General features: G+C 40.8%; 1 protein-coding gene across 3 annotated transcripts in view; it reads left to right on the plus strand.

Annotated features, from left to right (window-relative positions):
• The window catches only part of STOX2 (storkhead box 2), a 144,568-nt gene that overhangs the window by 86,837 nt on the left and 32,057 nt on the right, over positions 1-25,674 (plus strand). The window contains exon 1 of one of the 3 annotated variants that reach the window (XM_056855661.1): positions 14,321-14,374. The exons of the other annotated variants lie outside the window; for them this stretch is intronic. The gene's annotated coding sequence lies outside the window, so the exon portion shown is untranslated. Of the gene's footprint in view, positions 1-14,320; positions 14,375-25,674 lie in introns of those variants that run through there. 3 annotated transcript variants of the gene reach the window in all.

Below are 25,674 nucleotides of genomic sequence, written 5' to 3' on the forward strand. Positions count from 1 at the left end.
GAAAAGATTTCCCAGCAAGGCGTAAAATTCCCACGGTGTTTTTCTATTTCTATGGTCTGCATTGCATGAGTTGCTCCACTGGAGGGTGATTAATCACTGGCTTCAAGACAGAACAGAGATGTTTGGCGTAGCTTACAGGAGCAAAGTTACCTGCTGGCTCCCTTGCCGAATGAGGTGCAGCCGCGGGAGTGATGGTGTCTATTTTGTGTGTGTGTTAATGTGAGTGGGGTTTTTTGTGTGTGCTGCCCTGTCAATTTTTAATGGATTGTTTACCAGGCCAATAGAGACAGGGCATCTACCCTTTTCAAAAGTCCAAATCATTTTTTTTTTGCTTTGCAGAGTGTCATTGGAAGGGAAACAAACAATAATGCTTACTGGTCAATGCGGTGCTTATTTTATCCTTGCCGGTAGCGTCACTATTTCTGCATCTGCATCGTCCATGGCTGCTAAGGGTTACAGATGTTTTTACTTGAATCCCTGCAGTTTTACAGAGTGGTTTCCCCACTTGAAGGATTACTTATGAAAGGAAATGGAGAGAGGCTGGTTATTAGTTGCATGGCAACAGCATTTTATGTATGATGTATTGTTGTGTGTGTGTTTTTTTTATTCTCAGAATTGAACTTTTTAATGAATGGATTTTTGGGGGGGGGGGGGTAAAGACAGCTAATATTCTGCCATTGCTTTGGAATTAAAATATAATGATTTTGAGAACAAGTTGCCCATTTTTTGGCTTTAACATCAAATTAGCTATATTGCCATAGCTTGGATAGCCCAGGCTAGCCTGATCTCGTCACGTCTTCGAAGCTAAGCAGGGTCAGTCCTGGTAAGTATTTGGATGGGAGACCTCCTAGGAAGTCCAGGGTTGCCTCACAGAGGCAGGCAATGGCAAACCACCTTTGAACGTCTCTTGCCTTGAAAGCCCTCCATAATTTGGCTGCGACTTGATGGTAAAAAAACCGCAGTGTTTAACGTAATAACGAGAAGCTCTACGAGTCTGAATGTTTGTGTCAATAGTCGTTTTGTTAATTTTATTATTTTAGGAATTTATATGCTGCCTCCAGAGTCCTGCTGTTTATTGATACTTGCAGACCACTCTTTAGCCACAATGGTTGTCAGAGTGGTTCATTGTAATAAAAACAGTTGACCAATATTGCTCTGATAATAATGGGACCGATTTGAAGTGCATCTAAGCACTGGAGGAGATACTTTCTGAATGTTATAATTTTGCTGGTCTGAGAGCAAACAAAGAGGAGCTGCCACTTTAAGGACGCTGTCTTTGGAACACGAGGTCTCGATGGTGTCAAGTGAACCCAGGCTGATGTACAAGCCTGCCTCTGCTTGCCCTCAGCCGCGGTAGTTTACAAATACTAGGGCACAAATGTTGGCTGCAAAGTGAGGCAGACGTTTTTCAGAGTCCTCTCTCCAAAACTACAGATGTTCTGGCCACAACCTCCTCTGCTGCTCTGGGCAGGTGGCATCAGTGGTGGCGGTAGCTGGAGCTCCTGTGAATGCGCAGTGATGGATAAACCAATCTCAGACCAAAGTTCAACGGTTATGGACCATTTCCTCTAACTTTTAGGGAATTAAATTATCTGTATAACATGTTTAACATTTGTTTGTTTTTGATTCATGTAATTGTACATTCTGCTAATTACTTTCTGGCAGCCCATTTCTGAGGCTTTTGGCGTCCGGGGACGGCATGGCTGAGGTGCCACCGCAGCGCCTCCAAAGAGGTTCCCCGGCCTCCGAAAGGCTGCAAAAAGCCTTTTTTAAATTTAAAAAAGAAAAAATGGGGCATTTCCCTCCATTGCAAACAGCGACGCTGCACCAGGAAAAACCTGGTACAGCAATGCTGTTCCTGGAGGGGGCAATCCCAGCCTGGAGGGCCTGTGGAAGCTGACTGTCAGCTCCGCCCCCAGGAACGCTCCCCCACATGCCAGCACCGCATATCTGTTCTGGGATTCACGTCCTGGAGAGACTGCGCCGCTAGGGGAGCAGCATGTAGCTCCACGGTGCTCAGGCGCCGATGGAACTGCCACTGCTGCCAGTATAAGTGCCTCTTATCACGGAATAAGAGGCCCTTACTTTGATGGCAGGGTCACGCTGCCTCCTAAGCTCAGTCGCCCCCCAAGTTCAGGAATGAGCCCTACATGAATGAATATATTCGAGGAAGTTGGAATATTGTTCAGCTCATTATGTGTTTTTGGGGGGTGGGGATTCATTGAAATAAAAATACTGCTTTCTATGAAGCTTGCTGGTCTGGCAAACAGGGTTTTTAAGAACAATAATGCAGCTTGTGAACTTTAGGGCACTATCTTGGTTGCTTTTCCAGCCTGTGATGAAGACTCTTAGGTATGTCAAAGCCTGCTGTTTCCAGCAGTATTTCCAGAAGCTACTGCATTTCCCTTCATTTTGTTTGTCATTCTGTAGGAATAAGAACATAAGATCCCTGCTGGATCAGACCAGGGGTCCTTCTAGTCTGATATGCTGTCTCACGTAGTGGCCAGCCAATTCCACAATAGGGCATAGGTCCAACAACGGGGCATAGAGGCCGAGGCCTTCCCCTAATGTTGCCTCCTGGAACTGGGACTCAGAGGTTTATTGCCTCTGAACATGGAAGTTCCCTTTCGTCACCAGGGCTAGTAGCCACAGATACCTCTATCCTCCATGAATCCAATTCCTTTTTAAAGCTGTCTACCCCGGCAGCCATCACTATATCATCTGACAGTAATTTCCACATTTTAATCACACAGTGTGTAAAGAAGTATTTCCTTTTCCCCATCCTGAATCTATTGCCCATCAGCTTCATTGGATGCCTGCGAGTTCTAGTATTTTGGGAGCGGAGAAAAAGTTCTGTTTGTCAACTGTCTCCACCACATGCATAATTTTAAAGACCTCTGTTAAGTGTCCCCCCGCCCCAGTCATCTGTTTTCTAAACCAAAAAGTCCCAGATTCTTCAGCCTGTCGTCATATAGAAGGTGCTCCAACCCCCTAATCGTCTTGGTTGTCCTCTTCTGTACTTTTCCCAGCTCTGTTAATGCCTTTTTTGAGATATAGTGACCAGAACGGCACACAGAGTTATTTCAAATGAGGCCACACCATAGCTCTATACAGGGGTATAATAATATCAGCCATTTTATTTTCAGAAACAGAAGAGAGGAGGAGTGGAAGCATGCTGCAAGGAGAGGACAGTGTAAAACAAAAACCAATCAGAATAATCAATCCATTCCAGTAGGTGAGGATCATTCCCAGCTGTTGATAGATAGGCAGGATAAGATTTACATCAAATCTAATTTCGGAAAGTACAGTGTGAGACATAAGCAAATTCAGTAGGGCAGTATAGACACCAAGTAAGAATACAGCTGAACTAATTAACATCTGTAAAAGATGGGTCATGCAGAGAAATTAGCACCTACAGCGAGTGAGAAAACCGAGGACCTTGGTTTTCTCACTCACTATGGGTGCTAATTTCTCTGCATGACCCATCTTTTACAGATGTTAATTCATACTTTAAACTGGGTAGAAGAACACATTTTGCTAGAAGTAGAAAACATGGCTTCAATGAAAATCATGTCAACATTGTCTTTATGCCAGTTTGACCATGTGCATGAATGCTAAACTCATTATTTAAAGATAATTCACAGTGGGTAGCCGTGTTAGTCTGTCTGCAGTAGTAGAAAAGGGCAAGAGTCCAGTAGCACCTTAAAGACTAACAAAAATATTTTCTGGTAGGGTATGAGCTTTCGTGAGCCACAGCTCACTTCTTTAAAAGCTTATTATAGTTTTGTTCTTTGAGTATTGTGGTGGATTAGTGAAAGTTAACTTTTTCCAAATCAAATATTAGAAAGCTTTATGAAAGACCGAGTTGAGAGAACTGAACATTTTTAAAATCATGGGCTTCTTACCTAATGCAGAAATGCTGTGTGAGAATTGTTATGGAAGCCAGTATTTTAGACCATACATTTGTATTAGGGTTGAATCTCTGTCATTTATTTACTGTCTATTTATTTACTTAGAAAATTTATTTTAGCTTCTTCTCAGTTTGTTTTTACCTTGCTGGTGGTATGTGAAATTTGTCTTCCAGATATGAAATATCCTAGAATCTTCTTGGAATATTTCTTTTTATGTATTTTTATTGCAGGAAGTTATTAACACCTTTTGATCTGCATGAAAATGTGTGTTTGAAGATAGCTCTTAAATCTTTCTTCAGTTTGCTGGTTTATGTAGTTTGTTCAGTTGTACAATTACATTTTCTACGCAGGTTGGCATTTGGATTAGGACTTTCTGAAAATTAAGAGAGTTTGATACTTTACTGTTAGATATTTTTTTGTTCAGTGTTTGGTAAAGTCTGTTATTTAGCAATCATTTCAAGGCACTCATGAATTGTACGGTCAAAACAAAAAAGGTAGTAAGGAACAACAAATGCTCTAAGGTATAAAATTAACTCAAACCTTTCATACCACAAAAACCTGCCAGTACTCTCCATTAGAAATCTAAAGTCACAGCCCAACATTGTTTATAAAATCTTATAACTTTTGCCTCCCCAGAAACCGGTGGGCTGTTTTTACTGAGGATGAACACTTTTAGAACAACCTGGCAGAAACTAGTAACCTCTTGCCTGAACTGTTTGGGAATCCCCCCTTGCCTGTCTGACCTCTATTAAAAATCTGATTTTGGAACTCTTCTATGCCTTAGTTGAGTAGTACCAGGATCTGGGCCTGTAGAGTTTTTTCTCCTCTTGATTTGGGATTGGTGTATCCAAACTCCAGCCCAGTCTATCTTGACTATTTGACAGTTCCCAAATATCCACGAGCCCTTATCTTGGCTCTCCTTAATTCAATCCCAACGGCAGAACTTTTTGGCTGCTTTGGGAGGATTCTTTGTAGCTTTGGCACAGGGAGCCTTGACACCTTGCTCCATTGTGTATTGGATTGTCCAAAATTTCATAGGTATAGAATTATGTTTGTCTCTCCCTTTCTAAAGGATCTGGTTAGTGTTCCAGCCCATTGTAAACTACAGACCCTTTTGGCTGGAAATGATCATAATATCACCCTGGCAGTTGCCAAGTCCCCCCCCCCCCCATGTAATCAAATCTAACAGATAGATCTGAGCTACCTGATGCCCTAGTTGTCATAGGCGTATTTATAGTTATTGTTACTCTCTTTGTTGTTGTTCTGTTGTTGGAACTGTGTGTGCTCAAGACTGTTGTCATAAGAGCAGAGAATAAAGAAAGAAAAGAAAGAATTGTGGAGTGTTAAAATGCAGACATAATGTTGCAGAAAGCATAGATTTATTTTATGTGTTTGGTCATCTGGACGTAGTATTTAGCTTCATCATGTTTCAGAATTTTAACAAGTATGTGAAAAAGGCAGAATTTTAACCTTCCTGTTTGAACTAAATCTATAGTGCAGTACCGCCTCGCTCATAGATATTCTAATAGTTGTCTTGTCTGTCAGTCTAGTACCTTTATCCCATCCTTCCTACAGGAGTTCAATTCTTTGACAGAAAGGCTGCTTTTTTACTTAGTATTCTTGAGAGTAATTTGCTGAAATCTAAAATGTACTCAGTTCTCCTTTGATATTTTGCTATGTTGTAAGTCTCCCCCCCTTCCCCAGTGTTACCAGGATTTTTGGCACAATGCTGATGTAATATTGTGATTTCCCACCCATATCCTATCCAAACCATGTTTAGAATAAAGCAGTGGTTCTCAAAGTGGATGGTTCTGCCTTGGGGGGGATTACCTAGTGGGGCACTGAGAGCGCAATCCTGAAGGGGGGGTAGATCTGCGGTGGCTGGGAGCAGCGGAGCCATGCCTCCTCAGAGTCTTCCCTGCCGCTGCAGAGAAAAATAGGGTTTTTTCAAAGTAAAATACTGAAAAGAGGGACATGCCCCATTGAATAAAGCGAGGCTGCGCCACCCAAAAAGGTGGAGCATCCCCGCCACAGTTCAAGGGGGCGTTCCCCAGGCAAACAGGGTTAGGGAGCTGCCCAAAGGCAGCTCTGCCCTCCAGAACCCCCCCCCCCCACGATGGTGGTGTGGCTGCACTGGTGGCAAGGGATGGTGGCTTCCAGCCATCAGCGCATTTGCCCTTACGCCAGCGTAGATTACCTTATTCCGTAATATGCTGGCATCTACACCGGCGCGGGTCATGCCAGCTCCTAAGGAGCTTCTCCCCTTCAGGAATGGGCTGGAAGAGGCAAGGGGGCACTGGAGGTGGGCCCTTCAACTGCACTGTTCACTTATTTATGTTTGATCAGGCTATGGCACCATGCTGGCAAATGGTACTTCAAGTTTCTGCCTTTACATAGTGCAGAATCTTGTGGAAACTATCAGAATTTTTAGTAATTACACCACCAGAGCTCTAGTCAGACCAGTACACTATGTTTTAAGGAACCGTCATCCCTGTGTGCTGTTTTGTTTCTTTGTCATTTTTCAAGTTTTTGTTGATAAGTCCTTAACACAATAGTTGAATGTGGTGTTTTTTTTCCTGTGTTCTCGGTTACTGAACCTGTTAATTGTGAAGCGTACTTTTTAGCTATATAAGTGTTATATTTGTCACAGCCCACCCAATATTAAAATTTCTAGGTTATAAGGACTGTTTTTAAAAGGGGGGGGGGAAACATTTTAATAGGAAAATTTAGGGGGTGGAAGGAAAAAATTGAGTAGTTGAGGGGAAACTTAGAGTATAAATAATAAAAATTCTGGTAATAAGAGGAAAAATTATAGTAAATAAATATAAATGTTGGGGATAATTTGGATATATTTTAGACACACCTTTATAAAGAAATATAACATATTAATCATCATCATCATTTGTTTATTACGGTCAAAGACCAGTTTTTACAAAAAGAGATATCATAATAATTAAAACAGAATGTCTGATATTTGGTAAAATAGTCTGTTTGACGTAAAAGTCATTTTAGCAGCTTCTTCTGCCTTATTGCACATGCCCTAGCACAGAATCTCGCAACCTGATAGGTAATATCTTTAACAGAATCATCTAATAATAAAGTGGTATAGCGAACTCTGTCTCTATCTGGGAAGCTAGACAAAATTGGATCAATGAGCGTTTTGCGTATGTCTTGATAAAATGGGCAGTGTAATAGCACATGTTCAACCGTTTCCACCATTCCAGATTGGCATGGACAGAGGCGGAATTTGTAAGGGAGGCTGGCATACCTCCCGTCAAGAAAAGCAGATATAACATATTGCCTTTATTTAGAATTGCAGTAATAACATGAAAGAATTTTTTTAGAAGGAGACAGTAAATTAAAACCATCTTCTTTATTCATTTAAGTTTAAATCATTATTTTTCTTTTTTTTTTCAGTCTTCCAGGACCTTCCCCCCCCCTCCAAAAAGTAATAATATTAACCCTTCAAAGACTAGGTAATTCATACTAACATGCTTGTGTGACTGATAGAGCACCATCAGTGACTGGTTGCTACTGTTGGGTATGTTGCTTATTTGAAAAAAGCAGTACCAAATATCTTTACCATTCATGGCCAACATGTGCAGGCAATCACTGAGGGTTTTTTGCAAGCGTAAGTCATTGCACACTGTCATTACAGCAGTGAATAAAATTGAAGCCAATGCTCTCAATGATCAACTGATTAAGATTTTGAACATTTGCTGCTTCATACTGAAGTTTGTTGTCTATCAAAAGGCAACTGTGTGAGACACTTTTATGACCTTTTTGACACTGTCGTGGAGTTTTTTGAAGACACACATGCTTTCCTCAGTGATGAACTCTTAAGAGATCAGGCATGACAATGTGTATTTATCAGAACTATTTGCAAAGTACAATGAAATGAATTTGCAGTTGCAAGGAAATGAGGTCAGTAATATTAAGGCCAAATCTGTTGTGTCTACATTTATTTCAAAGTTAACTCTGTTCAAAAGCAATATAGGCCATTGAGTTATACCAATTTCGAGCCTGTATGAGGTAGAAGAGAAAGGTGGGATACAAGATGATGATCTGCAAGTTTGTTGTGACCATTTGGATATGCTACATGAAGATATGTCTGAGCAATGAGAGGATCTTCTTTCTGTTATAATTCCAGAGTGGGTGATAAATCTATTTTCAGATACCAAGGAAGTTGGGGCAATGGAGGAAGAACAAACAGGTACAAAGTGACATTGAGCTGATGCCGAAGTCTAAGAAATCATACCAAGAGTTTTGGTTACAGGAGGAAATTTCTGATTGCTATCCAGCACTATGGACAGTGGTGAAGAAGTTCCCTGTTGCATTTCCAGCATCATATTTGGTGAACGGTGGTTTTAGAGTGGTCATCCAACTTCTCGTTCTGAGGGAGGAGGGCATCTTCAGCTCGGGTTATTTACAATTTTCTCTGTTGCATCTCAGGGCCTTGCACATGCAAACAGAGAATTTTCCCCCTGAGGAAGAAGGATCAAAATATTGGGGTGGTTCAGCCATGATTGTGTGGCCCCCACTGGACCACATGCACACCCCAGAATTATGCACTCCCTCCACCCCTTACTCATGTAAATTCTTTCTGCCTTACTGTTTTTGAGCTAATTTAAGTATGCATCAATGTTAATGCCAACCAGGATTCACAAATTCACTTCTAGTTACAACCACTGGTTTGACTCTAACCCTGATTAGTTTTAACATTAGTTGCACTATGCTTAGTCGTACAAAAGGAAGGGTGGGAGATTTATACACAAGGACGGAAGGAGGAGAGAGTAGAAGCACATTGTCCTGAGTCTGTGCGTAGGGTTTTGGTCAGGTAATATGGATGAGAAGAATGGATGTTGAGGGCTTTTTATTCCTTTGTTACTAATTAAAGTGTTATGAAAAGAGGAAGATTTTAATTAAATAAGAAGTATTATGCACTGTAATTGCATCAGACATATTATTTACCATCAGGAAGCAAAGTAACACTGCCTGCCTATTCTGCAACTACTTTATCTGTGCTAGAACTGGAATGTAAAATGTTGAGGACTGTAATCTGTTTTATGTTGGATTTACTGACTGCTGATAGAGCTCAATACATTTCACATTTCACCTCCCAGCCAGGTGTGATGAAATGCAGTAATTGAATACTGCTAAAGGGAGGGGGAGAGAATTGCCAGCACTCAAGGGCATCATAAAAAGTGAATGGCAAAATAAGTTATCCAGAAGGGTTTTATGGAAATTGAACATGTCTAAGTTAACCCTTAAGGAAGGCACTGGCAAACCACCCCGTAAACAAAGTCTGCCTAGGAAATGTCGGGATGTAACGTCACCCCATGGGTCACGAATGACCTGGTGCTCGCACAGGGGTCTACCTTTACCTTAACCCTATGGACAATATATTGGCTTTGTTACAGTGAATCAGATTTAGATTACAGCTTTATGTCGAGAATGGGCCCAATTACGACACTTTATATGCAGCCATGATTTAGACAGAGTATGTAAGTTTAGTACATAGGATTTAAAACAAAAGTATGGTTAGGCTACCAGTTCTTTAGCAGTTTTTGGAAAGCAGAATAGGTGTGGGAATTCTAATTTTCCAAATTTCATTTTTTGCAATCATCTAGTCATCGAGGAGCCACCTGTAAGCTCTTAAAGAAACAGCAAGGGTTTCTCAGGTATAATAATAAGACTGCCTTTGATGCTTAGCATACAGTATTGTACTTAATATACAGCAGTATTTGATGGTTGGCATGTAATGGCATTTTAAAAATCTGGCAGCAGTGGTAGTTCACCTGATAGCATTTGATAGATGAAATGCAACATTTACTTATTTGACAGTTGACAGATTATTGGGTGTTTTTTTTTATTTGAAGCCCGTCAAAAATGTTTTGAAGAGATGTGACATGTCTATATACTCCAGATTTGAATTTCAAATTTGATTTTTTTCATTCAGAATTAGAGTAGAAAAATCTGGAAATGTCTCACACTTTGAACATTTGTTAATATGCATTGCAGCTGTAATGCTAAGGGGGTCGTTCTTTCCAGTTGCAGATAAGCTAGAATCTGGTATCCTTATGTCCATCCCTTGGCAAGAATTTCACATTCCTTCTTTTCTATAATAGTTTTAGTTTTTTTTCCCCTCCCCCCAAAAAATCATTTCTGAAAAGTTATTGTTAATCCTGAATACTTTTCTGCTTGTTCCTTGCTCACAGTTTACAGGGAGGGGCCGTGGCTCAGTGGTAGAGCATCTGCTTGGCATGCAGAAGGTCCCAGGTTCAATCCCCGGCATCTCCAGTTAAAGGAGCTAGGTGAGTAGGTGATGTGAAAGACCTCTGCCTGAGACCCTGGAGAGCCGCTGCCGGTCTGAGCAAACAATACTGGCTTTGATGGACCGAGGGTCTGATTCAGTATAAGGCAGCTTCATGTGTTCTTCTCTCTCTGGAGCCTCATGAAGGTTCACTATTGAAGCAAGATTTTTTTAAAAACTTTCTTTGCACTTCTCACACAACATTTGTGTACATAATCGAAATTCAGAGGTTGTAGGAACAAGTATGATCCAAAATAGTTTATAGCCCTTGCTGCCTATAATGGTTCATTCAGCAGTTTTAGAATAGTCCATTTTTGTTTTTAAAAATCTTAACTTGATTATTCCTTTAATAGTCTAAAATTGTATGAGTATGCACTTCTTTAATTGATGCAACCTTCCACAGTTTGCATATGCATAAAATCATACTTTCAAGATGATACACATACTGTAGGGATAACTTTAGAAAAGACACCCCTTCACTCAGAAATAAAGAAGAATCTCTGCCATCCTTTTTGAAAGAGGGGAAGGACTGGTACTAAATATAATTTACACTTTAAAAAATATTGCTCAACTAATTGGGAGCACATTTAAGTAAATCAAAGGGCTTTTTTAATGATTAACTGACTCAGTGTGGCAGTCCTGGTCATGACTTGTGAGCAGTAAAAGTGGGGAAAAGGCAAAAAGGTCTTCTATAGAGATCTGTCACAAGTTGATAACTCCACCACCACCTATCCACCACCTTTAGAACCTCTTGATGCATGTAGGAATTTGTAAATTCACCTGAAGTTAATTGTCATCCTTTCCTATAAAACATTTGGGGAAGGATGTATTTCCAGTTGTCATGTGTAAAATGCCGTGCAGTTTGTAGCTTGGCTCTTTCTTTTTTTTTACTTATCTGTTCTGCTTTCCATGGAGATAGGCCACAATGGGTAGCCATGTTAGCCTGTCTGTAGCAGTAGAAAAGAGCAAGAGTCCAGTAGCACCTCTAAGACTAACACAATTTCTGTCAGAGTATGAGCTTTCGTGAGTCACACGAAAGAAGTGAGCTGAAGAAGTGAGCTGTGACTCACGAAATCTCAAACCCTGCCACAAATGTTTTTAGTCTTTAAGGTGCTGCTGGACTCTTGCTCTATTCTGCTTGTCACACTTCTTAATCATATGTTCCCTTTCTGGGTCCTGTATACTCTTGATGCTGTGCTATTGGCTGTTTCTGAGTCAGTTGCAATTTGACGTGGACGTGGAAGGGGAAGAACATGAGAGAATAATCTGAGACTTTCCATTGATTCCAATAGGAATATTTTTACTTACCCAACTCTGTTTTGCAGATGTAACTTTACATCAGCACAGGGGGGCAGTCTGATGATTGAATCCTGACTAACCATCACTCCTCCCATGCCTTGCTGCGCAATCCATGGCACAGCTGAGCCACCTCCTGAGCGGTTTGCTGCACCACAGCCACCAAGGCGGAAATGAACGCTCCCCCAACCCCCGTGAAACAGCTGTATGCACCACCATTTTTGCTGGTGTAAATTCGCACCGGTAAAAGTGGGCGTTCCCAGGGCGAAAGGGCTCAGGGAGCTGACTAATTATCAGCCCTGCCCCTGGGAACGCCACTTTGGCGACAGCACGAGCCCCTGCGCCAGAGGTACGTTGCCGCCGTAGCTGCACTGGTGCTTATGCATGGCGCTGCTGCACCACTCCCTGGCACTGGCATAAGTGGCTTGATGCCGGCATAAATGCCCATTTCATTGGTGCACATGGCTTTTACACCTGTGCTGGGGTCACATTGCCTTCTAAGGGCTTTTGCCTCCCCCCTTCTTTAGGATTGCACCGTAAGTCCCATTTTAACCCACTTTTGCACCTCGCACTGTCAGTGTTCAGCTAATACCTGTGAGGGTTCCACTGGTGTTTTAATCCACCAGCATCCTAGGGACATTCTGCTGACAGAAGAGCACTGAAGAGGTGATCTTGCTTACTGCATCTCTCTGGCCCGTGTGGCTTGTTGGTCCTTGAGGATCCCGTCACCCTCCAGCAGTGCTTTTTCAGATGTCACAGGAGGCTGCTGGGGGAAAGATGCTCTTCCGTTTGCAGCACATCTGTAGGATTCAACCCATTATGCCAGTGTAAATCATCTGCCAGCACAAGATCTGTGTGGGTGTGTGTCTGTGAGATGAAAACTGAACTCAGAAGCTCAGGTTGAAAGTTAAGACAAAGGAATGTTGAGTGAGTTATCATAGGCACCAGTGCAGTAGTTCAGGTTTCACTGGGGGGGGGGCAGTAGGGTGTATTTATTTCTTCAGATATTTGTGCTGCTGACAGAAAACAGTTGGCATGTATTCTCAATGGTCTTATCCCTGCATGCTTTGTCCTGCTGTTTGCAAGAAGTTAAGACAATAGAGATGTGGAAAGGAGCTTTATGCTTCCAGGTGACTTAATTTCTAAACCAGAAGCGACCCCCCCCCCTCTCTTTGGCAGTTGGTGGCCTTGCAAATGATTTAAGCATAGGTCCATTTAGACTGCTGGGCTAGTGAACATTTTTACGGACTGCTGACTTTCATGAGATGATGTTTAAAGTCTGCCATATCATGTGGCATGGAGTTCAAGATCAGCACTCAAGTGCTTAAAAAAGAAAACTCTGGTACAGGTTGAATATCCCTTATCCGGACATCCGCTATCTGGACTGACCCGAAAACCAGACTTTTTGAGCCGGCATATAGGCATTACTCACATGCCAGTTAGCTTTCTGATGGTTCAGTGTACACAAAATCATTTAAAATATTGTTTAAAATTACATTCAGGCTATGTGTATAAAGTGTATATAAAACATATATAAAACTTAAATGAATTTTGTGTTTAGATTTGAGTCCCATCCACAAGATACCTCATTATGTATATGCAAATATTCCAGTATACAGAAAGATTTGAAATACCGACTACTTCTGGTCCCAAGCAGTCCGGATAAGGGACAGTCACCCTGTATGTCTTTTTTTGTTTTACAGTTAAGACTGATTCCATAGTCTTAGCCATTATACTCAATAAATATTTTCTCATTATTAATTTGTTAGAAGCTGAGAGTTCAGTGATCACTCCATAAATGTGTTGTCTTGGGGGGGAGGGATCTGTTGCCGGGGATCTGTACCATGCATATGCCTTCTTTCCACTTACCCTCTCTTCCCCATCAAGATAGGCAGTGCATGTTGAACATATTTTTCTAATTGAATCTCATTATACATCTTGCATTTTGTTGATGCATTTGTTGTATTTGGGGGATCTTTGCTCCTATATCACGTTAAGGAATCTGACCTTTCTGAATTGTCGCCTTGGTGATACGGCATAAGCAGTACTGATTAACAAAATGTTGTGTAATGATGAAGTCACTGCGAAGATTACGTATCACAGATTCCACGTCCTCCTTTCTTCAGGCCCCCTTTCCCCCATCCCACTGTCCCTCTTCTGCCCATATTGGCAGCGTAACTACGATCTTTTCCCACACAACCCTTCTTTCCAGCATCCTGTTGACATTTTGGGGATGCATGGATCCCGTTTTAACATTCAGAGTTGTATCGGGAGAGAATCTACAAGTAATCAGTTTCAGCATAAACATTCTCTGAAGAGAGACCACAATGCTTCTGTTGCCGTTTGAGATGCAGGCTTCAGAACGGGCTGGAGGAGTGTCTCTGGGTCTGTGCTTGTTTTCATTTTGTAGCAGACCAGCTTTACTGGGCCACTTCCATCTGTCCAGGTCTATGCAGCTGTCCGTTGATTTGGTTTATAGCAAGGATTCTGTTTGTTTTAATTATTTCACCTCTTCTTTTTTTTTGTAGACAAGGAGACTGTTTTGTTTCTGTTTGCTTCCGACATGCAAAACATATTCCTAAATTTTTAATTAGCAAAAGTGAATGGTAAAAAGGGGAGGGGGGGCTGAGTAATGTAACAAGCCTCAGTGGAGAGCAGCCGGGATGTGTTGCCATGACAACAGGTTCAGCAGGCTGCCAGCTAGCGTGTCAATGGGCAGTGTAAGGAGGGAGCTTTCAAACAGTGCTTGCTAGCCACAATGTGATTGGTCACACCTCTGTTGTCTTTGTGTGGACCAGGGAATGCTGGGTAGGACCCAGAGTGAATGCTCAGTTTGTCTCAAAGCGGCGGTGAGGTAATGCTTTTGAATCTTTTGGGATTATGGACGGGATCTTTTTGAAAGGCTGCAGTGTAGATTATTTTCATTCCCTGTTTGAAGCAATTACCCTCCATGTGCTTTCTATGGTTTCTGTGTGCATTTATGCAGTTGGATGTGGGGATTGCAGGAGAGCAATTTAAGATTGATCAGTGGGCAGATTGATTGACGTGATTTTTTTGGGGGTGGGGATGAGTTGCTTTTAACATGACCGTGTAGTACCAGCAGCCTATGGGGAGAGGCTGCCCAGCTCCCTTTGTGAACCACGATGAAAGGGATCGGTGTGGGAGGGTGCAAAGTCTGGAGTTACTTTCTGTTCTCCTTTTGGAAGGAGAGACCAAGTAATGTAGTATCTGAGTCACTCAGTTTCATGGCGGATATTTGAGAATTTTAAAGTAGACGCTTCTGTGATGGTGTGAACAGGCAATCCCAGTGTGAAATGGGAAAATATTTCAGAATCACTCTAGAACGATTTATGGTTTGAAGAGCTAACGTTTATTGAAGAACTTATTAAATGACTATGCTTGAATGGGTGCACATTTGTGTTGGTGGTTTAGTCAAGACTGGAAAAATATTCAAAAGACTTTTCTGTTGTTGTTTTTTACAATTTGGCTGCAGTATCTGCAGACAGATGTAACAGGATGGTTAAATAAAACCCAAGGCCCTATGTTTTTACAGTTTATAAGATATTATGGTATAATTTTCATCCATGAAATAAGTGAACCCCTTTCTCACAAAAGTGGGAAAGAAACTGTTTAATATGAATCTTCTGTGTTAATATAATTCCTTGTTTGTTGTTTCCATTTTATTTGAATCTGTACTAAACAAGGTTAAGTCAATATTTGCCCTGGGCATTTGCACGTTCAAACCTGATCATTATACAGCATGCTACTTTGCTTTGGTCCTGCAAGTACAAATTCACATACCATTCATATTAGGTACACATTTCAATGTGCACAAGAGGGGCAACTGAACAATGCCTCCCAACACTGCCTGGGATGCAGGTAGTGGAAAGGCAGGGTGGAAACACTTTTTATAAGCAAACAAACAACAACAAAGAAGTTGGAAGAAGTTGTGGTGAAGAGATACTGTTCATATATGGCACAAAGCTATTTAAACATCTGCCTTCAGTGCTGGGCATTTTAATGTTGCACTGTTTACCACCAATGTTGGGGAATGCTCAGAACTGCTCATTTGGAAGGGAGTATTCTGCCCCTTAAGTGTCTGGTTTCTTGTGGTGGCTGTATAGGATCCCCCTAGCATTTTAGTGTTGGGGGGAAATCTGCAGAGTGATATCTCTGTTCCCTTGGAATGGAAGTGGGTGTGGCTAGGCTTGCTGCCAAGGGGCTTTCTTGTGATTGAAAACAGACTTCAGAAAATGTAGGAGACAATACTTGCCACTTAGAACATACAAGCGAAGGACTTGCTGGGGCATCTCATTTTCCCTTTCCCCACTATTTTCTCCTTCCCTTCCCTGAAAGCCCCATAGCCTCTCCCCTTTTTCAGTTTCTTTCTCTCCTTCCCGCCCAGCATCTGCCCCCTTGTCTTCATCTTTCCCTCTTTCCCTCCCACAGGCAGGCTCTACCTGGGAAAACTACAGCCCATTTGTTCGGTGCCAGTCACCAGGCCAGGCCCAGTTTTGCGGTGAGGATCCAGCAAATGCTTGTGTAGGACGCCTCATTTCCCCCTGTATCCTCTTCCCCATACTTTTCCTTTTTCCCTCCTCCTGGCGATCCCCATACCCTAATCTTACACCTTTCCTTTAATTGTCGACTCATATGGCCTAAGGTCTATAATAATAATAATTATTGTTGTTGTTGTTGTTGTTTCTATAATATTTCACCTTTCCAACCAAACAACCTACTTTGTATCTGCCCCCATTTATTTGTTTACTTCATTTATACCCCACCGTTTTCCATAATGGGGATGCAAAGGAGCTTACATCATTCTCCTTTCCTCACTTTTATCCTCAGAACAGCCCTGTGAGGTAGGTTAGGATGAGAGTGACTTGACCATAGAGTTGGAAGGGACCACCAGGGTCATCTAGTCCAACCCCCTGCACAATGCAGGGAATTCACAACTACCTCCACCCCCAGTGACCCCCACTACATGCCCAGAAGATGACCAAGATGCGTTCCCTCTCATCATCTGCTTAAGGTTATAGAATCAGCATTGCTGACAGATGGCCATCTAACCTTAAAAACCTCCAGGGAAGGAGAGCTTACCACCTCCCAAGGAAGCCCGTTCCACTGAGGAACCACTTTAACTGTTAGAAAATTCTTCCTATAAGATGGTTTTATTTCAGAGGACAATTGGTGGAGGGCAAACTGTTTTGGCAAATCTGGCTGTATTTTTATCCTGTGTGGAGTTTTAACTTGTTGATGTACTGTTATGTTGAGGGGTTTTTGTGTGTGTCTTTGCAGTTTGATTTTTAGGCACGTGTCTAAGGCAGGCTATAGATATTTTAAATAAAATCCTACAGTAAAAAGAAAGAGTATGTAATCTCCCGTGAAAGAAGAAAAAATAGAAGAAAACCTGGGCAAAAAGCAAACATTCAAAATTATGCTGGGGAGAGACTTCTGATGTATTGCTATGGGTGCCAGGAGTATCATGCGATAGGGATCTACAGATAGCACAACAATCTTCCTTGCAATGAAAGATGTGACAGACTAGTTGGTGATGTCTAGGAATAACAGTTTAGCATCAACCTGGGCCCCAAGGGAAGTATTTCCTGGAGCATTTTCTGGATGGTTCAGTTGAGAAGATAATTTAGCTCATGCTCCCTTCCACTCCTTTTACCGGAACTGTGGTTGTAGCTTTGCTGTAGTTTTTCTAGCCAATAATTTGTTAAGTGACTACACTGATGTAAGAAAGCAGCTGAGTCTTTTTTTTTTTTTAAGAGAAGAATTACTTGGCTTAGCAGACAGCTGAATGAATGGTTAGAATAACAATAGAATAAATAATACGCGTGTTTCTGCCATTACAGTGGGGGTTGAAGTGGGTGTATCTGGTATAGACACTGGTAACGGTAGGAGATTCCTGGTCTGTCATAGGAGTAGGTGAAAAAGACACAGGTATAGTTGACTAAAATGTTGAGAAATCCCAACATGTTTGCAAGTGTACATGTTCTGGGTACTGGTTCCAGTTTTTTCCATTCTCTGTAGTACACTTTTAAAAGGGATCCTTACTGGAGGCTGATCTATGAAGTCTTTTTCCATGTGTGGCTCCTACTTGGTGGAATATATGTGTCTAGAGGAAACCTATGTTATATATTGATGCCAAAAGTACTACAAGAGATCTTTTCTTTAGCATAGCTCTTAAGTAATAGCCAGGATGTTTCAAGCTAGTCTAACTGTGTGTATGACTATTGTAAAGTAAAATATAGCCTGGAGGAGTAAATGGGTTCCTTTAACAGATATAGGATCTATATTCTTTGGTGCAACATTGACAGTTTGTGCAGGTTTTTACATATGCGATTTTTAATTCTGCTCTGCTGGGTGGATTACTTCAGACCTAGGCCACTGTAATGTTTTCCTCTAGACCAATACTTACAAAACTATTCCTGTGACAGTGCCAGATGTGTACGTTGAGGAGCCAGTGTCAGACCTGAATTAGGGAGAGCTGTGTTCAAATCCCCAGATTTTGAAGCTCTCTGGATGACCTTGGACAAGTGATTGTGTATAAGCCTAACCCACTTCACAGGACTGTTGAGAGGATTAAAAGAAAGAAAAATATACACCATCTTGTATCCCTTGAAAGAAGGGCTGGATAAAGGATTAAATAACAGCCATTCCCCTCAGCACATATACCCTTCCTGAGATACTACCTGCACTAATGTTTGAATAAGATGAAGCACAACAGGTGTCTCTACCGCCCTTTGTTACCTTCTACATACCTCAGTGCAAATCCCTACCTCTCCCTGTGTGTGCCAGAGGACTTGGAAGAAGGGGTTGGTGGTGGATACACCCACAATTTTGCTTGTTGCCTTAGTCATTATGGGTGGATCTTCATGCTAATGATAATACCCATTTTGGTTTTGTAGGAATGATCTTGAATAAATCAGAGGATTTGATTGGCTACTTTAAGATCATAGAATCATAGAGTTGGAAGGGACCACCAGGGTCATCTAGCCCAATCCCCTGCACAATGCAGGAATTTCACAACTACCTCCCCCACACACACCCAGTGACCCCTACTCCATGCCCAGAAGATAGCCAAGATGCCCTCCTCTCATGAACTACCTAAGTTCATAGAATCAGCATTGCTGACAGATAGCCATCTAGCCTCTGCTTAAAAACCTCCAGGGAAGAAGCAATTACCACCTCGCGAGGAAGCCTATTCCACTGAGGAACCACTCTAACTGTTAGGAAATTCTGATGTCTAGATGGAAACTATTCTGATTTAATTTTAACCCGTTGGTTCTGGTCCGACCTTCTGGGGCAACAGAAAACAACTGGGCACCATCCTCTATATGACAGCCCTTCGAGTACTTGAAGATGGTTATCATATCCCCTCTCAGTCTTCTCCTCTTCAGGATAAACATACCCAGCTCCTTCAACCTTTCCTCATAGGTCTTAGTCTCCAGACCCTTCACCCCTCACCATAGGGTATACCATGCAATATCAGACTCTGATCACAGCTTGGGAGTACTATTGGATCCATCCTTCTTGCTAAAAAACCAAGTTAACACCATGACCAAGAGGTTTTTTGTTTTAAATCATCTGCATTTAACTCCAAATTGTCCTCAACCTGCCTAGCTACACTGATCTACGCTACCGTAATAACGAGGTTGGATTATTGTAATATGCTCTTTCTGGAGCTGCCCTGAAGCAAGAAACTTCTGTTAGCCCAAAATGAGGCAGTTCAGTTAAGATCCTGAGCCAGCCTATGTTATGCATATGTATTAATATTCAAAGTTTATTCATGTTTTCCAGTGAATCTATTATAAACATTTCCTGAACTAGTTTGGATCTTGAAGAGTCAAAGATTAGAGGTCACCACAGGAAAGCAACAACATATTCTACGTCCAAAATATATGAGAACTCATTGCAAGTAGACACAGAATTAAAGGTTTCCTAGTTGAAGTAACTACATCTTTTCATTGACAGACTTGGGCTACTAGAAATGCTCCCTCTGGCGGTTCCTTAGCACACCAATTTGGGTATAAGGGTGCAGTTTTGTGGTAGTCTTTTTCTTTGTAAAGTCTTTTAAATTAAATTTCTGCATGTTAAATAAGGCTGGTAAACAGCCATGTGCTTCTTGAGAATAAAAGTTAGCCTAGTGCAGTGGTCGGCAAACTCATCAGTCAACAGAGCAAAATATCAACAGTACAACGATTGAGATTTCTTTTGAGAGCCAAATTTCTTAAACTTAGAGGTGGGGGGTGTTTCAGGCACCCAAAGACTGCCTAGCCTAGCACTGGAAGCTAGGGGTCAGGGCCACGCCTCCGCTTCAAAACAAACCCATGTGCCCTTTTCCGCACAGGAAGAGGAGGGAGATTAAAAAACCCCAAAACTAGCGGCAAACAGTTGCCGCACAAAACGGTTCCCGGCAAAAGTCAGGGCCGGGCTGCGTCTCCACAGTTGGTTTTGTGCAAAGAAAAGCCGCGTGAGCAGGAGCTGCCGGCGGGGGGTGGGACACCCCGGGGAGGAGAAGAGGTGCCCCAAAAGCGCGCACGGGCGGGCAGTGGCGCTGTTCTGCCTCACCTTAGTCCTCGGGAGGGGGATCCGGGGGGCCACTCTGGCCGTGCGCACCTGGGGACCGGCCACGGTGCACGTTCCTCAGCTCGCTCGCTCCTGAGCCCCTTCCCAAGCCGGAACTCGAATCAGGCGCCACCGCCAGGCGTCCCAGCCCAGGACGCAGGGCCGCTGGATGAGCAGGGGGCGAGGGGTGTGTGGGAGAGCCGGGAGGCTTGGGCGCTCCGTCGCCTTCCCCACCGCCCACTGGGCCGAGAGTCTCTTGAGGCTGCTGCTGGCCCTTCCTCTGCCGGACCACGCTCGGGTCGAAGGAGCGGGAGAAGTCGGCTGCGAGGAGGTGGCCGGCCCGGCGCTGGAGACCTCCCCGCTTCCTGCGCTCGGAATGGAACAGTCCGGCTGTGGGAGGGGGACGGGCCCGTTCGAGTTCCTCCCGAGCGGGGCTGCTGGGGAGATCGGTCCCTGGCAGGGTTCCCCTTCTGCGGTAGGAAGACGTTCGCCTCGTGAAGTTTTCCTATCGCAAAGACGTAAGGATGGGCAAAGCTACTCCGGTTGGGTTTTTCCCCATCATCTGGGATAGGACAGGAGAGCATTTATGCATGGGAGGTTTTGCCTTGGATTTGCCTCTCTAGATCGGTGGTCGGACTCTCCCCTTTCCTTCTGGCACCAAGGGCCGCTGGGGAGAAAGACAGACCCGTTGGTGCCCTGGATGAGATTCCGGTGGGGCAGAGCCGCACTCAAGGCGCCAAAGAGCCGCATGCGGCTCGCGAGCCACGGTTTGCCGACCACTGGCCTAGTGAAAAGACAAAATGTCATGAAGTCACCTATATGGCAGTACAGTCTTCTTGTTTCTTAAAGGAACTTATTTTCCTAAATAAATTATTCTGTGTTGTTTAAACTTCTTTCATACTCTTGTAATGTTTTCTTCAGGGATACAGGAGGGCAGGGTAATGCTTTACTTAAGCAATCTGCATTTCCTGAAATGTTTGAAGTAATAAAAATGTTCTTTTTCTTTTCTTTTTTTTTTGGGGGGGGGGAGATGGAAATATATGCAATACTTAGAAGTATCAAGCCTAAACTTAGAATCATAGAGTTGGAAGGTACCACAAGGGTCATCAAGTCCAACCCCCTGCACAATGCAGGAAATTCACAACCACCTCCCCCCCACACCCCCCCCTAGTGACCAGAAGATGCCCAAGATGTCCTCCCTCTCATCATCTGCCTAAGGTCACAGCATCAGCATTGCTGACAGATGGCCATCTTAACCTCTTCTTAAAAACCTCCATGGAAGGAGATATGTTCTATCATAATAATCATTACAGAAAGAATGGGGCAGTACTAAAGATTGATATATTTCATACCCTTGACCCTTTGGTATTATTATTCTAACTTGTGTATTTCATCATTAAACATGTGTTAAAATTTATTCTAGTCAATGCATATGTAATATATAATCATAAATGTTTTTTATAAATTTTTATTGCTTTTTATAATTAAACAAAAACAAAACAAAAATAAAATCATAATACAATAAAAAACATGAAAAATACAAAATCACACAAAGGGCACTATTACATCTATAACAAATACATTCTATGCTAGCCTTTATAAAAAATATAGTGCCCAAATCTCCACCACCCACCATTGTGCCCTCCACCCTTGGACTTCCGGAGCGGTGTTATGACAGTCTTTAAAAACCTATTATTATATTCCTTTATTAAAAACACATTAATCTATAGTTCATTAACTATACCTGTAATATCCATTTTTGCCAATTTATCCCAATATGCAGCAGCCTTGGACCATGTTTTTTTAAATTCATCCATATCTTTACCATGTAAAGAGTCTGTAAGTTTGGCCATCCGCATATACATCCATAACTTTTCTCTTCAGTCTTTAATTGAAGGTTTATTTATTTGCTTCCAGTTCTTAGCAATTATAATTCTGGTTGCAGCAAAGCTATATTGGCATATGACTCTATCACCTTTATCTAAATTCTTTCTAGGAATACCCAGTAGACAAAAGGCGGGGTCTTTTTTATTTTTGAATTAATCAAATGGTTAGTTTCCTTTAAAACTAATCTCCAAAATCTCTTAATTTTTTTACAAAACCACCAAACATGCATAAATGTACCTATATCCATTCCGCACTTCCAACACAAACCCTCATCCTCTTTTTTCATTTTACTTAGTAATACTGGGGTTATATACCATCTATTTTGTATAAATTTTCTCTTATTTCATTAGTAATGGTAAATTTAAATTCCTTCTTCCACAAATTTTCCCATACTTCCAAATCTATATTATAACCTAATTCCCTCATCCATTTCACCATCACTGGTTTAACCCTTTCCTGTTCTGAATTCATTTCTATCAATAATTTATAAATCCTTCCTATCAATCCTTTATTCCCCTTAGTTAATATAATTTCAAATTTGGATTTAGTCTGGTAAAACCCCATCCTATTATCCTTATTAAATATATCTCTTAATTTATAATACATAAACCAATCTTTAATTTGAAGCTCTTCTCTAGTTTTCAACATTCAGATCCCATCGTTATAGTCTATCATTTCTCTATATATATTACTATCCAGATTTAAATGCACTCCCCTTTTCATAAAAGCTTCTATAGGATTAATCCATCCGGGAGTTTTACTTTCCAAAAATCCTTTATATTTCTTCCATGTTTGTAATAAACTAAACCTAATAATATGGGAATTGAATTCTTTATTTACTTTCTCCTTTTCATACCACAGGTATGCATGCCACCCAAATCGTAAGTTAAATCCCTCTAATTCCAATAATTTCGGATTCTCTAATAGAATCCAATTTTTTATCCAGGTGAGACAAGCTGCCTGATAGTACATTCTCAAGTCTGGTAATTCCAACCCTCCTGTTTCTTTCAATTCCACTAAATTATTATATGCTATCCTATGTCTTTCTTTACCCCAGAGAAAATTTAGAATATCTTTCTTCCAATTTTTAAATATCCGTGCACCTTTCAGTATTGGTAGATTTTGAAACAAAAAAAGCATCTTAGGTAATAGCATCATTTTAATTACTGAAATTCGTCCCCACAATGTTAATGGTATTTTTTCCCAACTTTTTAAATCTTTTACTATCTGTTGCCATTGATTTACATAATTGTTTTGGAACAAATTAAGATTATTAGGTGATATCCATATACCTAAGTATTTAATTTTATATTCAATACTAAATCCTGTCTTTTTAATAAATATTTGTTGTGAAAGAGTCATATTTTTAACCAATATCTTAGTTTTATTTTTATTAATTTTAAAACCTGAAAGCTGTCCATAAACCTCCATAATTTTATTCCATCTATCAATTTGTTCAACCAGATCTATCAAAAAACACACAAGATCATCAGCATATGCTTTAACTTTATAGTGATTTCTTCCCATTCGTACCCCAATTACTTCATCAGTTTGTCTAAAAATTTTTAATAACAGTTCTAATACCAAAATAAACAACAAAGGGGAAAGAGGACATCCTTGTCTCGTTCCCTTTTGAATTTCAATCTGTGGTGATACCATTCCATTTATCAGCAAATTAGCAGTTTGGTGAGTATATACACTTTTTATGGCAGTTTTAAAGTTCTCCCCAAAATCCATAAATTCCAATAAATAATCATAAACTGCCAATTAACATTATCAAACGCTTTTTCCGCATCCAGAAATACCCTAGCCATCGGAGTTGTATCTTGTTCCGCATATTCTAAAAGGTGTATTACCGCTCTTACATTCTGACTAATCAATCTTCCTAGTAAAAAACCTGCTTGATCTTCATGTATTATTTGATTTAATACCATTTTCAATCTAGTTGCTAAAATTGCAACAAATAATTTATAGTCATTATTTAGTAATGAAATCGGTCTATAGTTTTTTACTTCTGATATATCGGAATTCACCTTAGGTATTAATACTATATTTGCTTGTTTCCAAGTGTGAGGAATAGACCCATTTAACAAACAAGAGTTCATCATATCTAATAAATAAGGGCTTAACTGATCTTTAAATACTTTATAATAAAATGCGGTAAATCCATCAGGCCCAGGTGATTTATTTAATTTGCTTTTATCTATTACCTTTTTTAGTTCTTCCCTAGTTATTGGAGAATCCAGTAATTCTTTATTTTCTTGAGCTATTTTTTCCCAATGTGTTTGGGTAAGATATGTATCCATATCTAACTCTGACACTAAATTCCTTCTATACAAATTTGTATAATATTCCACAAATGTGTCTATTATCTCCTCATCTCTCGTTATCTTACCCTTCCTTTTAATTTGAGATATTTTTCTCTTTATGTTTGAGTTGCCATGCTAACATTTTACCCGGCTTGTTGGCGTGTTCAAAAAATCTTTGTTTATTAAAAATAATTTTCTGTTCAATTTCATCCGATATTAAAAATTCATAAAGATGTTGCCACTTCCTAATCTTATCACGCTGTTCCTGTTTAGATGCTTTATCTTGAAATTTTCTAAGTTGTCGTTCTCCTTGTCTTATTTCATCCAAAATATTTCTTTTCTTTGCCTCCCTTTCCTGAAACCATCTTGTGTTTTGTTGAATTAATACTCCTCTAATCACCGCCTTACTGGCATCCCAAACAATATCTTCCCGAGTATCCTTACCTATGTTTTCATTAAAATAATTCTGTATGTCCACCTTCAATTTTTCCACTATTTTACTATTTTTTAATAAAAATTCATTTACTATCCAAGGTTTATATTTTCTATCCCCTATTTTAATTTTTAATGTTATCGCATTATGATCTGACAACACCTTAGGCGGAATCTCTGGATTCTCTGATCTGTTTACCAACCCTTTCAAAAGCCATAGCATATCTATCCTGGAATTTGTAAGATGTCTTGCAGAAAAATAAGTGTATCCCTTCTTGTTACCATTCCCAGTCTCCAGACATCAAACATATCCCATTGATCTGTAAGAGCGTTAAAAGTTCCAGGTAATTTACCTTCACTTTTGGCTTTTTTCTTTTTTCCAGACCTATCTAACTTAGGTACCATTACCCCATTAAAGTCCCCACCCATACCATTTTTTTCTGATGTATATTCAGCTAATATTATTGCTAAATTATCATAATTTTTTTTATTAGTATTAGGCGCATATATTCCAACCAATAATATCTTCTGGAACCCACTAATTATTTCCACCGACAACATTCTTCCTTCCTTGTCTTGATAAACAGTTTTCGGTTCTAATGATAAGGGTAAATACATAGCTATTCCATTAGTTGTTGTTTTTTCTCATTACATGACGTGAAAAGTTTACCCAACCTTGGATGTTCCAGTCTAACTATATCCTTCGGAACAATATGCGTTTCCTGTAGACAAATAATATAACTTTAGACTTTTGCATATGGTGAAATATTTTCTTCCTTTTGTTAGGAGAATTCAGCCCATTAATGTTCCAAGATAAAACCTGTAACATATTAAAATTCAGTTAGATCCATTATCTCTTCGTAAAGCCAAAAATATCATCCATACCCCATGGCCTACCCCCTCCCTCCCCCATAGTTCCCTTCATTTTTAATTTGTCTCCATTCAGCCT

This window comes from Euleptes europaea, chromosome 9 (assembly GCF_029931775.1).
Source record: "Euleptes europaea isolate rEulEur1 chromosome 9, rEulEur1.hap1, whole genome shotgun sequence".
Taxonomy (NCBI): domain Eukaryota; kingdom Metazoa; phylum Chordata; class Lepidosauria; order Squamata; family Sphaerodactylidae; genus Euleptes; species Euleptes europaea.